Source organism: Mugil cephalus, chromosome 9 (assembly GCF_022458985.1).
Source record: "Mugil cephalus isolate CIBA_MC_2020 chromosome 9, CIBA_Mcephalus_1.1, whole genome shotgun sequence".
In the NCBI taxonomy this organism is placed as follows: Eukaryota; Metazoa; Chordata; class Actinopteri; order Mugiliformes; family Mugilidae; genus Mugil; species Mugil cephalus.
The window spans coordinates 2,438,270-2,452,151 of record NC_061778.1 but is presented as its reverse complement, the minus strand read 5'-3'; the positions used below and the strand labels follow the sequence as shown (position 1 = coordinate 2,452,151).

At 38.9% G+C, this 13,882-nt stretch overlaps 8 non-coding genes across 8 annotated transcripts; 6 read left to right on the top strand and 2 right to left on the bottom strand.

Moving 5' to 3' along the window:
• The first annotated feature begins 1,508 nt into the window (after window positions 1–1,508).
• Window positions 1,509–1,673, top strand: LOC125014199. Its single transcript, XR_007113456.1, has one exon. It is a non-coding gene; the product is annotated as a U1 spliceosomal RNA (small nuclear RNA).
• Window positions 1,674–2,273: 600 nt separating this feature from the next.
• Window positions 2,274–2,464, top strand: LOC125014220. The gene has a single exon (XR_007113476.1). It is a non-coding gene; the product is annotated as a U2 spliceosomal RNA (small nuclear RNA).
• A 3,562-nt stretch (window positions 2,465–6,026) lies between these two features.
• LOC125014201 lies at window positions 6,027–6,190 on the top strand. Its single transcript, XR_007113458.1, has one exon. It is a non-coding gene; the product is annotated as a U1 spliceosomal RNA (small nuclear RNA).
• A 599-nt stretch (window positions 6,191–6,789) lies between these two features.
• LOC125014213 lies at window positions 6,790–6,980 on the top strand. Its single transcript, XR_007113469.1, has one exon. It is a non-coding gene; the product is annotated as a U2 spliceosomal RNA (small nuclear RNA).
• Window positions 6,981–10,547: 3,567 nt separating this feature from the next.
• Window positions 10,548–10,712, top strand: LOC125014195. The gene has a single exon (XR_007113452.1). It is a non-coding gene; the product is annotated as a U1 spliceosomal RNA (small nuclear RNA).
• A 600-nt stretch (window positions 10,713–11,312) lies between these two features.
• Window positions 11,313–11,503, top strand: LOC125014212. The gene has a single exon (XR_007113468.1). It is a non-coding gene; the product is annotated as a U2 spliceosomal RNA (small nuclear RNA).
• A 637-nt stretch (window positions 11,504–12,140) lies between these two features.
• On the bottom strand, window positions 12,141–12,305 carry LOC125014194. The gene has a single exon (XR_007113451.1). It is a non-coding gene; the product is annotated as a U1 spliceosomal RNA (small nuclear RNA).
• Window positions 12,306–13,163: 858 nt separating this feature from the next.
• LOC125014216 lies at window positions 13,164–13,354 on the bottom strand. Its single transcript, XR_007113472.1, has one exon. It is a non-coding gene; the product is annotated as a U2 spliceosomal RNA (small nuclear RNA).
• Window positions 13,355–13,882: the final 528 nt, after the last annotated feature.

The window sequence follows — 13,882 nt, the reverse complement described above, 5'->3', positions numbered from 1 at the left end:
ACCTGGCCAAGTGTAAACTGTTTTAAGTCAAGGCCACACAGACCTGGAACACCGGAAACATAACTCGCGGGATTTCATTGATAAAAAATGGTGAAAAAGAAGAAGATATCGAGGGTAAACTGAGCGACTCAGACTTGGCTGATGAAGAGCAACTTCGACCGGGAAGACGCTCCAGTAACTTTGAGCCAAGATGGCGCCGATAGTGATTTAACGGTGAATTAACGGTCGTGTGCGGAGTGATCTGTACTACACTCGTGCCATTTTTCTGTATTATTAGCTGTAAAAAAATACATGGCTCGATACTACAAACATAAAAACTGTGCCATTACATAATATATTTTAAATTCAGATTGTATTTTGGTGTATTTCACAACGTTTTAAAAATCCAGATGTAGTTCTCCCTCCAGGTCACTAGGTGGCAGCAACAGCATTATCCTTGCGCCAAGTTTGCGGCCTATAGTGACTTGTCGATGTTGCTAATGGAGGATGTGAAATACCTGGCTGGATGTCAAAAGAGGAACGTTTGTATGCACGTGTATTAAATAGAAATGGGAAAGTATATCAACACAAAGTTTGTTTAAAAAACAATATGAAAAGAGCGATGGAAATGACACGGACATGTCAACGCACCTTTACCTGTAACGTTATTTGTGGATTTACCGGTCGTCTGTGCGGAGTGGCCCTGAACATCATTCAGGTAAGATGTTTTCTGTATTAACTGTAAAAAATATATAAGACTAGTTACTACAGACGGATGCACGCGGGGAAACTTAAAATACAACAGTATTTGTTTAATTTAACAACTTTTAAAATCCAAATGTAGTTCTCACTCCTGGTCGCTAGGCGACCTCAGTCAGTTTCTGTACAAACATGTAGTTTCACATCTCTCTCTCTCTCTGGCCTGTTTTTGTCTCTCAACGCTCTTTGATATTTCTGGGCGCTTAAAATTGAGTTGTTTAACATTATTGTGTTATTTTACCACAACATATTAAGATCCTGTGGTTTTAGACAGTGTGGTTCGCTCTACAGACACTAGGTGGCAGCAGCAGGTCTGTTAGTGGCCAAACACCAGAAGAAGAAGAACCAGGAAGTGAGGCGGGAAAGAATGAATCAAATAGTGTCATTTAATATGTTTCTCTGAAAATCTGATGGTCAAACATTGTGGCTGCAGTTTGATTTAGCTCTGGTTCTCTTCAACATGTGGTTTGGTTGTTAGTAGTTATAGTTATTAGTAAGAGGGGAAACTAGTTTAAAAACAGGAGACTGGGTGTAGCTTTCGATAATACAGCAGCATTGCATGATGGGAAAATGAGGAAAAAACTAAGTATATTTGAAATAAAACGTTAATAATCTTAGTCAGATTCTCTCCTAAATCGTCTCTTGTGTATTGTAAACATGCAGAGTGACAGCATCTGTAGGACCTGGTTGTGTTGAGGTGTAGATTGTCAGCACCATCAGTCAACACGGTGTGTCTGTGAATGCCCCCCAGTCTGTGACTTGTACAACTCATACTTACCTGGCAGGGGAGATACCGTGATCAAGAAGGCGGTTCACCCAGGGCGAGGCTCAGCCACTGCACTCCGGGCTGTGCTGACCCCTGCGAATTCCCCAAATGTGGGAATCTCGACTGCATAATTTCTGGTAGTGGGGGACTGCGTTCGCGCTCTCCCCTGATAAAATGTGAAAAGAAACTCATCCCAAAAAATACCTAGAATAATGTTCTATTACATGTAAATAGTCTTGACTTATATTTCTGTACATTATATATTCTCTCTTTATTTTTCTTCATAAAAGACTTTAACCAGAACGAGGAAAGTCAAATAGTTCCCACGTTGTCCACAAGATGGCGACACAGCTCAGTTCATTAATGACCATTGAGACAATGTAATGTTTAATGCACTAAAAAGTACTTTTATTATAATTTACAGCATTGATTTAGATTCTCTTTAAATCTATTTCTATTGATACAGGACATATTTAGAAAATTATGGCCCACATTTGCTCCAAGTAACAAATATTATTAGCACATTATGTTCTTAAATCTAATTGGATGAGAGTGTAACACATGACCTGAAAGCCATGAAAACACATTAAACAACCATGTGTTATAATATGAGACATGTTGTGGGTTCTGTATCGTGGGGTTGTTCATCTACTGAGTGTTTAGTGTTGATCTCACTGAGAGGTGGCGTCACTGAAGATAAATATATTTACACCAGGAGTGAGACTGATGGTGCCAGGAATGGCCACATTTCCTCCAACCCATTGTGGGTATCGCTTCTCGGCCTTTTGGCTAAGATCAAGTGTAGTATCTGTTCTTATCAGTTTAATATCTGATACGTCCCCTACCCGGGGACCATATATTAAATTGATTTTTGGAACAGGGAGATGGAATAGGGGCTTGCTCCGTCCACTCCACGCATCGACCTGGTATTGTAGTACCTCCAGGAACGGTGCACCCCCCTCTACATGTGGAAAACAAAATACACTCTCTGATAAACTGTGAATGAAAAACACCTGCCCTGAATGTGTCTATGATCGATGTGATGCCGTAAGTATCTATCCCCTTGGCTCGGTGGTTAAAAGAGGAAAAATCTACAAATACTGGCAGCGTCTGTATCTCCCCCGTCCACTGAGAAATCAGTTGGGATGAGTTTGAAGAACGCTCTCAGGTTTGAGGTCAAGAATAAAGACTCTCCTTTGCTCAACCGAGTAACTTTTTTGAAGAAACGTTCTGTTCGATGGTCTGAGTCTGAAACCGGACGACATCTTCTGTTTGAGGCAGAGAAGGATATTTTGATGTCACTTTTTATACAAGCACACGTGTGGAGGAAGCTCTGGAGTTAGTTGTCCAACAGGGGAGACCAACACTAAAGGTCTTTTCACGTGTCAACTTTGTTTGGAAACAGCTTTCAGATTTTGACGGTCCACATGTTTAACCCTTTGGTTAAACCTTGAGCTGGGAGATGAGAGAGGAAAAGGGGAGGATGACTGGAGAACCGTGGTTAGGAAAAAGAAATCTAAGAAGAGGAAAGTGTCCACTAGTCTGGATATTACACATTTTAACCCGACTTTCGAACAGCTACCGCCTAAATCTAGCTCCATCCCACAGCTACAAGAGAAGGACTTTGCAGATGAGGAGTCGACTGATTCACAAACTACCACAGGCAGGCGGCTCGTGGACGTTCATCCCTGCGACCAGGAACGTGGGGCGACAGGGATAAAGGTCACCACAGTCAGTAGGAGGCTGGAACAGGAAGGTGCTTCACTTTTCACTGGTGGCAGAGTAAAGACTTATGTGTTTTGGGTAATCGAACTAATTTCACTTACAAAAGACACTAGAATTTCAAATTGTTACTGTAAATGTTAGAGGGTTACAGAGTAAAAGTTAGAGAAAGGCAGTTTTCTCTCATTTATCTACCTTGGATTTCACAGTGTGTTTACTCCATTTAAAAACTGTGTGACCCTGCAGATGCAGAGAGATCCTGAGTCTTTAGATAGTTGTTTTTTGACAAACAGACCAGTTTATGTGGATTTTAAGAGGTGATTTAGACTCTTACAGAGTGATTAACAAACATGATCAGTGTTTAACTTGGGAGAATAACATGGAGCAAAGAGAAGAATTGATTATGTATTTATTCCACAGGGCACCAACGTTTTCTCTGTTTACATTTCTCCAGCTTGTTATTCAGACCATAGTTTTCTATTAGTGTCAATAGAGGCACAAACATCACAATATGGGGAAGGTTTCTGGAAAATGAAGAATGAAAGTTTGCAGGAAACAGAATAAGGATAATTTCAATGTCTGTTTCAATAGTTGTTGAAATCAAACCAGTGGGACGGAGGTTTACATGGAATATTCAGTTACATGGGGATTTACTGACATATATAGAGGACAGAAACCTCTCAGCTATTTGCATTAGTTTAGATCAAGAAAAAAGACTTTTGACAGAGTCAATCATTCTTTGATGATGAGAATTATGTTAAGGTTTGTATTTGGTACAAATTTTGTTAATTGGATGAATATTTTATACAATGACATAAATATCAGAGTTAATGTGAATATTAGCAAAAAAATAAAACAAATGAGGGGCCTTCGTCAGGTTTGTCCTCTATCTGCTGTATGTGTTATACACAGAACCATTAGTATGTTTGATTAGAAAAAAATCTAATATTAGGGGAATATCACTGCAATACGCAGATGATTTAATTTTATATGTAGCAGATGATAACAGTCTGAAGCCTGAAGGTACTAGATAATTTTTCTGTTGCTTCTGGTTCAAAAATAAACACAAACAAAAAAAAACCTCAGTATAAGTTTTTGGGAACATGGGGCTGGAGAAGAGACGCACTGTTTGAATTAATGCACTGGTCCAATGATTATTCTCAGCGTCTCCTTTAAACGTCCTGAGGGAAATAGTTTCTACAACTGGTCCCAGAGATTAACTTTCTGGAGAAGTAGGCGTTTGACATATATTAGCAAAGTTATGACCATCAAATCCGACATTCTGCCTTCATTGCTACATTATTATATCTTTCATGCTCTGTTTAGCAATTGTCGACAAAGACATTATTTTTCAGTTTTTCTGGGGTGGATATGAATATATATATAAAAAGAGAAATAATTTATCAGCCCGTAGAAGATGCAGGGAGGGATCTTCCCAACATCCCCCTCAAGTTGGATGTTCTGTTTCTTGCCAATGCTACTTATTATCCTGGGAGTACATGCACATATGTCAGGTTATTCCTGGCTTATCATCCCCTTTAGGTTTGTTATACCGTGGTTTTATATCACCCCTAAAGCGGAAGACTTGCCTCAGCACGTCTGTTACATCGTAAAGTGGTTTAAGAAAAAGGAAGAATGTCTCAAGAATCACAGAAGCTTATTCCAGGGGTTGGGTAAAAAGTTATGCCACACTGATGCAACACAAATTAATTGGATGAAAGCACGAGTTAAAGGTTTGGAAAACAGACTGAAGGATTTTAACTGGTTGGTACTAAACAAAAAACTTCCAGTTTGTTCCATCCTGTACAGACACAAACTGACCGAGACCCGAGTTTTCTGCTGAGGAAACAATCTGTCATGTATTATGGAAATGTCCATTTGCTAATTCAGTGTGGAAACAGCTAAAAGGAAAATGTGTGTCGATGTCTCCTGTTGATTATGAGGTCATGAGTCTGGATCTTAAATTTGGGGAGAGGAGTCATTTGTTGCCTCTGGTGATTTAAAATTCAATAACAAATGCAAAGATTTGGACAGTTTGTGGTGTAGTGAAACATACTGAATTGCAAATTAAAAAAATATGCAGATTTGAAATCCAGAAATGGGGATGTACTGCAATAAAGCTTCAAACAACTTCAAACAATGTTTTTTGTTTAGTACTTAGCTGAATTAATACTTATATACATACACAAAAGTGAATATCTGCAATGTAGAAAAACTGTTTGATATTTCTGGACAACAAAGTTGAGTTGTTGAACTTTATTGTGTTATTTTAACACATGTTAAGATCCTGTTGTTCCAGACAGTGTAGTTCACTCTACAGACACTAGGTGGCAGCAGCAGGTCTGTTAGTGGCCAAACACCAGAAGAAGAAGAAGAACCAGGAAGTGAAGTGGGGGAAAAAACGATTAGTGTCATTTAATATATTTCTCTGAATATCTGATGGTCAAACATTGTGGCTGCAGTTTGATTTAGCTCTGGTTCTCTTCAACATGTGGTTTGGCTGTTAGTAGTTATAGTTATTAGTAAGAGGGGAAACTAGTTTAAAAACAGGAGACTGGGGGTGAGTTAATATGCTAATACAGCATTGCATGATGGGAAAATGAGGAAAAAACTAAGTATATTTGAAATAAAATGTTAATAATCTTAGTCAGATTCTCTCCTAAATCGTCTCTTGTGTATTGTAAACATGCAGAGTGACAGCATCTGTAGGACCTGGTTGTGTTGAGGTGTAGATTGTCAGCACCATCAGTCAACACGGTGTGTCTGTGAATGACCCCCCAGTCTGTGACTTGTACAACTCATACTTACCTGGCAGGGGAGATACCGTGATCAAGAAGGCGGTTCACCAGGGCGAGGCTCAGCCATTGCACTCCGGGCTGTGCTGACCCCTGCGAATTCCCCAAATGTGGGAATCTCGACTGCATAATTTCTGGTAGTGGGGGACTGCGTTCGCGCTCTCCCCTGATAAAATGTTTAAAAGAAACTCATCCCAAAAAATACCTAGAATAATGTTCTATTACATGTAAATAGTCTGATTTATATTTCTGTACATTATATATTCTCTCTTTATTTTTCTTCATAAAAGAGTTTAACCAGAACGAGGAAAGTCAAATAGTTCCCACGTTGTCCACAAGATGGCGACACAGCTCAGTTCATTAATGACCATTGAGACAATGTAATGTTTAATGTACTAAAAAGTACTTTTATTATAATTTACAGCATTGATTTAGATTCTCGTTAAGTCTATTTCTATTGATACAGAACATATTTAGAAAATTATGACCCACATTTGCTCCAAGTAACAAATATTATCAGCACATATGTTCTTAAATCTTATTGGATGGGAGTGTAACACATGACCTGAAAGCCATGAAAACACATCAAACAACCATGTGTTATAATATGAGACATGTTGTGGGTTCTGTATCGTGGGGTTGTTCATCTACTGAGTGTTTAGTGTTGATCTCACTGAGAGGTGGCGTCACTGAAGATAAATATATTTACACCAGGAGTGAGACTGATGGTGCCAGGAATGGCCACATTTCCTCCAACCCATTGTGGGTATCGCTTCTCGGCCTTTTGGCTAAGATCAAGTGTAGTATCTGTTCTTATCAGTTTAATATCTGATACGTCCCCTACCCGGGGACCATATATTAAATTGATTTTTGGAACAGGGAGATGGAATAGGGGCTTGCTCCGTCCACTCCACGCATCGACCTGGTATTGCAGTACCTCCAGGAACGGTGCACCCCCCTCTACATGTGGAAAACTAAATGCAATATCTGATAAACTGTGAATGAAAAACACCTGCCCTGAATGTGTCTATGATCAATGTGATGCCATAAGTATCTATCCCCTTGGCTCGGTGGTTAAAAGAGGAAAAATCTATAAATACTGGCAGCGTCTGTCACTGAGTTTGAAGAACGCTCTCAGGTTTGAGGTCAAGAATAAAAACACTCCTTTGCTCAACCGAGTAACTTTTTTGAAGAAACGTTCTGTTCGATGGTCAGAGTCTGAAACCTGACGACATCTTCTGTTTGCAGCAGAGAAGGATATTTTGATGTCACTTTTTATACAAGCACACGTATGGAGGAAGCTCTGGAGTTAGTTGTCCAACAGGGGAGACCAGCACTAAAGGTCTTTCACGTGTCAACTTTGTTTAGAAACAGCTTTCAGATTTTGACGGTCCACATGTTTAACCCTTTGGTTAAACCTTGAGCTGCGAGATGAGAGAGGAAAAGGGGAGGATGACTGGAGAACCGTGGTTAGGAAAAATAAATCTAAGAAGAGGAAAGTGTCCACTAGTCTGGATATTACACATTTTAACCCGACTTTCAAACAGCTACCGCTGAACTCTAGCTCCATCCCACAGCTACAAGACTTTGCAGATGAGGAGTCAGCTGATTCACAAACTACCAAATGCAGGCGGCTTGTAGACGCCACAGGAGGGTCCTCGTTCATCCCTGCGACCAGGAACGTGAGGCGACAGGGATCCAGGTCACCACATTCAGTAGGAGGCTGGAACAGGAAGGTTCTCAACTTTTCACTGGTGGCAGAGTAAAGACTTATGTGTTTTGGATAATCGAACAAATTTCACTTACAAAAGACACTAGAATTTCAAATTGTTACTGTAAATGTTAGAGGGTTACAGAGTAAAAGTAAGAGAAAGGCAGTTTTCTCTCATTTATCTACCTTGGATTTCACAGTGTGTTTACTCCATTTAAAAACTGTGTGACCCTGCAGATGCAGAGAGATCCTGAGTCTTTAGATAGTTGTTTTTTGACAAACAGACCAGTTTATGTGGATTTTAAGAGGTGATTTAGACTCTTACAGAGTGGTGAACAAACATGATCAGTGTTTAACTTGGGAGAATAACAGGGAGCAAAGAGAAGAATTGATTATGTATTTATTCCACAGGGCACCAACGTTTTCTCTGTTTACATTTCTCCAGCTTGTTATTCAGAACACAGTTTTCTATTAGTGTCAATAGAGGCACAAACATCACAATATGGGGAAGGTTTCTGGAAAATGAAGAATGAAAGTTTGCAGGAAAAAGAATTTAAGGATAATTTCAATGTCTTTTTCAATAGTTGTTGAAATCAAACCAGTGGGACGGAGGATTACATGGAATATTCAGTTACATGGGGATTTACTGACATATATAGAGGACAGAAACCTCTCAGCTATTTGCATTAGTTTAGATCAAGAAAAAGACTTCTGACAGAGTCAATCATTCTTTGATGATGAGAATTATGTTAAGGTTTGAATTTGGTACAAATTTTATTAATTGGATAAAGATTTTATACAGTGACATAAATATCAGAGTTAATGTGAATGGGAATATTAGCAAAGAAATAAAACAAATGAGGGGCCTTCGTCAGGTTTGTCCTCTATCTGCTGTATGTGTTATATGCAGAAACATTAGCATGTTTGATTAGAAACAGTTCTAATATTAGGGGAATATCACTGCAATACGCAGATGATTTAATTTTATATGTAGCAGATGATAACAGTCTGAAGCCTGAATGTACTAGATAATTTTTCTGTTGCTTCTGGTTCAAAAATTAACAAACAACAAAAAAAAAACAACCCACAGTATAAGTTTTTTGGGAACATGGGGCTGGAGAAGAGACACTGTTTGAATTAATGCACTGGTCCAATGAATATTCTCAGCGTCTCCTTTAAACGTCCTGAGGGAAATAGTTTCTACAACTGGTCCCAGAAAGTAAGTTTGGTGGAAAAAGATTGACATATATTGGCAAAGTTATGACCATCAAATCCGACATTCTGCCTTCATTGCTACATTTATTATACGTCCTTTCAATGCCTCTTTGTTTCCACAAATTGTTGACAAAGACAATTTTTCAGTTTTTCTGGGGTGGATATGAATATATATATAAAAAGAGAAATAATTTATCAGCCCGTAGAAGATGCAGGGAGGGATCTTCCCAACATCCCCCTCAAGTTGGATGTTCTGTTTCTTGCCAATGCTACTTATTATCCAGGGAATACATGCACATATGTCAGGTTTTTCCTGGCTTATCATCCCCTTTAGGTTTGTTATACCGTGGTTTTATATCATCCCTAAAGCTGAAGACTTGCCTCAGCACTTCTGTTACATCGTAAAGTGGTTTAAGAAAAAGGAAGAATGTCTCAAGAATCACAGAAGCTTATTCCAGGGGTTGGTTAAAAAGTTATGCCACACTGATGCAACACAAATTAATTGGATGAAAGCAAAAGTTAAAGGTTTGGAAAACAGACTGAAGGATTTTAACTGGTTGGTACTAAACAAAAAACTTCCAGTTTGTTCCATCCTGTACAGACACAAACTGACCGAGACCCGAGTTTTCTGCTGAGGAAACAATCTGTCATGTATTATGGGAATGTCCATTTGCTAATTCAGTGTGGAAACAGCTAAAAGGAAAATGTGTGTCGATGTCTCCTGTTGATTATGAGGTCATGAGTCTGGATCTTAAATTCAGGGAGAGGAGTCATTTGTTGCCTCTGGTGATTTAAATTTCAATATAAAATGCAAAAATTTGGAACGTTAACAACACGTCTGAATGGACAGTTTGTGGTGTAGTGAAACATATTGAATTTTAAATTAAAAAAATATGCAGATTTAAAATCCAGAAATGGGGATGGACTGAAATAAAGCTTCAAACAACTTCAAACAATTTGACATGTTGAATAAATACTTATATACATACACAAAAGTGAATATCAACAATGTAGAAAAACTGTTTGATATTTCTGGACAACAAAGTTGAGTTGTTGAACTTTATTGTGTTATTTTAACACATGTTAAGATCCTGTTGTTCCAGCCAGTGTAGTTCACTCTACAGACACTAGGTGGCAGCAGCAGGTCTGTTAGTGGCCAAACACCAGAAGAAGAAGAACCAGGAAGTGAGGGGGGAGAAAAACGATTAGTGTCATTTAATATATTTCTCTGAATATCTGATGGTCAAACATTGTGGCTGCAGTTTGATTTAGCTCTGGTTCTCTTCAACATGTGGTTTGGCTGTTAGTAGTTATAGTTATTAGTAAGAGGGGAAACTAAGTTAAAAACAGGAGACTGGGTGTAGCTTTCGATAATACAGCAGCATTGCATGGTGGGAGAAAGAGGAAAAATCGACATCTATTTGAAATAAAATGTTAATAATCTTAGTCAGATTCTCTCCTAAATGGTCTCTTGTGTATTGTAAACATGCAGAGTGACAGCATCTGTAGGACCTGGTTGTGTTGAGGTGTAGATTGTCAGCACCATCAGTCAACACGGTGTGTCTGTGAATGACCCCCCAGTCTGTGACTTGTACAACTCATACTTACCTGGCAGGGGAGATACCGTGATCAAGAAGGCGGTTCACCCAGGGCGAGGCTCAGCCATTGCACTCCGGGCTGTGCTGACCCCTGCGAATTCCCCAAATGTGGGAATCTCGACTGCATAATTTCTGGTAGTGGGGGACTGCGTTCGCGCTCTCCCCTGATAAACTGTTTAAAAGAAACTCATCCCAAAAAATACCTAGAATAATGTTCTATTACATGTAAATAGTCTGACTTATATTTGTGTACAATATATATTCTCTCTTTATTTTTCTTCATAAAAGAGTTTAACCAGAACGAGGAAAGTCAAATAGTTCCCACGTTGTCCACAAGATGGCGACACAGCTCTGTTCATTAATGACCATTGAGACAATGTAATGTTTAATGTACTAAAAAGTACTTTTATTATAATTTACAGCATTGATTTAGATTCTCTTTAAGTCTATTTATAGTGATTCAGGACATATTTAGAAAATTATTGCTCACATTTGCTCCAAGTAACAAATATTATTAGCACATATGTTCTTAAATCTTATTGGATGAGAGTGTAACACATGACCTGAAAGCCATAAAAACACATTAAACAACCATGTGTTGTTAATATGAGACATCTTGTGGGTTCTGTATCGTGGGGTTGTTCATCTACTGAGTGTTTAGTGTTGATCTCACTGAGAGGTGGCGTCACTGAAGATAAATATATTTACACCAGGAGTGAGACTGATGGTGCAAGGAATGGCCACATTTCCTCCAACCCATTGTGGGTATCGCTTCTCGGCCTTTTGGCTAAGATCAAGTGTAGTATCTGTTCTTATCAGTTTAATATCTGATACGTCCCCTACCCGGGGACCATATATTAAATTGATTTTTGGAACAGGGAGATGGAATAGGGGCTTGCTCCGTCCACTCCACGCATCGACCTGGTATTGCAGTACCTCCAGGAACGGTGCACCCCCCTATAACTGTGGAAAAGAAAATACAATATGTGCTAGATGATATGTATTAACGTGTGATCTATTTTGCATTGCTCTAAAAGTTATTATGCCTAGTTTTGTGTTCTCAGAAGGCACAGTGAGTGGCAAGTACAACACACAACATTAAATAAACACATTAAATATAGATCAATGGAAGTATGTATGGAGGAACATGACTGTATGAGACTTACAGGAATTGTATATTTATATTGCAGATGTAGTATGAGTAATAAATATATTGAAAATGGAAAATAGTCAAGGAAATAACTGACTGTGCAGATACAAATAAATAAGATCCTGTTGTTCCAGCCAGTGTAGTTCACTCTACAGACACTAGGTGGCAGCAGCAGGTCTGTTAGTGGCCAAACACCAGAAGAAGAAGAACCAGGAAGTGAGGCGGGAAAAATGAACGTGTCATGTAATACATACTAAGACGTACTACTTTTTTCCCTCATTTTATCATGTGCCTGTGGTGAAACATAACCGAATTAAGTCAGACCTTTTCAACGCTATAGAATGTTACCTATAGAATATATAATATATATAATATAATTCTATATAATATATATAGAATGTATGTCGAGCGTTTTCAAGAGTTGCGATTTCTTTTCACATATGATCAGGGGAGAGCGCGAACGCAGTCCCCCACTACCAGAAATTATGCAGTCGAGATTCCCACATTTGGGGAATTCGCAGGGGTCAGCACAGCCCGGAGTGCAATGGCTGAGCCTCGCCCTGGGTGAACCGCCTTCTTGATCACGGTATCTCCCCTGCCAGGTAAGTATGAGTTGTACAAGTCACAGACTGGGGGGTCATTCACAGACACACCGTGTTGACTGATGGTGCTGACAATCTACACCTCAACACAACCAGGTCCTACAGATGCTGTCACTCTGCATGTTTACAATACACAAGAGACCATTTAGGAGAGAATCTGACTAAGATTATTAACATTTTATTTCAAATAGACGTCGGTTCTTCCTCCTTTTCCCATCATGCAATGCTGCTGTATTATCGAAAGCTACACCCAGTCTCCTGTTTTTAAACTAGTTTCCCCTCTTACTAATAACTATAACTACTAACAGCCAAACCACATGTTGAAGAGAACCAGAGCTAAATCAAACTGCAGCCACAATGTTTGACCATCAGATATTCAGAGAAATATATTAAATGACACTATTAGGTTCATTTTTTCCTGCCTCACGTCCTGGTTCTTCTTCTTCTGGTGTTGGGCCACTAACAGACCTGCTGCTGCCACCTAGTGTCTGTAGAGTGAACTACACTGGCTGTAACAACAGGATCTTATTTAACCTTTGTGTCTGTACATAACTGTTAAGTTATTTCCTTGCCTATTTTCCCTTTTCAATATATTTATTACTCATACTACATCTGCAATATAAATATATAATTCCTGTAAGTCTTACTCATACAGTCATGTTCCTCCCTACATAGATAAAAACTTCCATTGTTCTATATTTAATGTTTTTGACCTAAAAGTGTGTTGTACTTGCCGCTCACTGTGTTTTCTGAGAACACAAGACTCACCAAAACTAAGCATAATAACTTCTGGAGCAATGCAAAATACAGTACATGCTGACACATATCCCTTACTATGTATTGTATTTTCTTTTTCCACAGTTATAGGGGGGTGCACCGTTCCTGGAGGTACTGCAATACCAGGTCAATGCGTGGAGTGGACGGAGCAAGCCCCTATTCCATCTCCCTGTTCCAAAAATCAATTTAATATATGGTCCCCGGGTAGGGGACGTATCAGATATTAAACTGATAAGAACAGATACTACACTTGATCTTAGCCAAAAGGCCGAGAAGCGATACCCACAATGGGTTGGAGGAAATGTGGCCATTCCTTGCACCATCAGTCTCACTCCTGGTGTAAATATATTTATCTTCAGTGACGCCACCTCTCAGTGAGATCAACACTAAACACTCAGTAGATGAACAACCCCACGATACAGAACCCACAAGATGTCTCATATTATAACACATGGTTGTTTAATGTGAATTTAAACCGAACTTCCTGGTCACGTGACAAATTCTCATCCAATAAGAATCAAGAATACAATTGCTGCAAGAAACGTATGCAGGGTTTAATTTTAACACGAATATCACATCACTTGAATTAGACTGAAAAATAATCTAAAACGTAGGTGTAAATTATAATAAAACTAAATCATAGTGAAGTTTATAGAGTTTTTCCAAACGCTCATTTATAACCGGATCCGTCTCGCCATCTTGTGGTCAACATGGAGACTGCACCCTGCGCCTAATGCCATTTCTTTTTAAAGTTAAATTCTTTTATACAGAGGAAAGTTTAAAAAAAAAAAAAAAAAAAAAAAAAAAA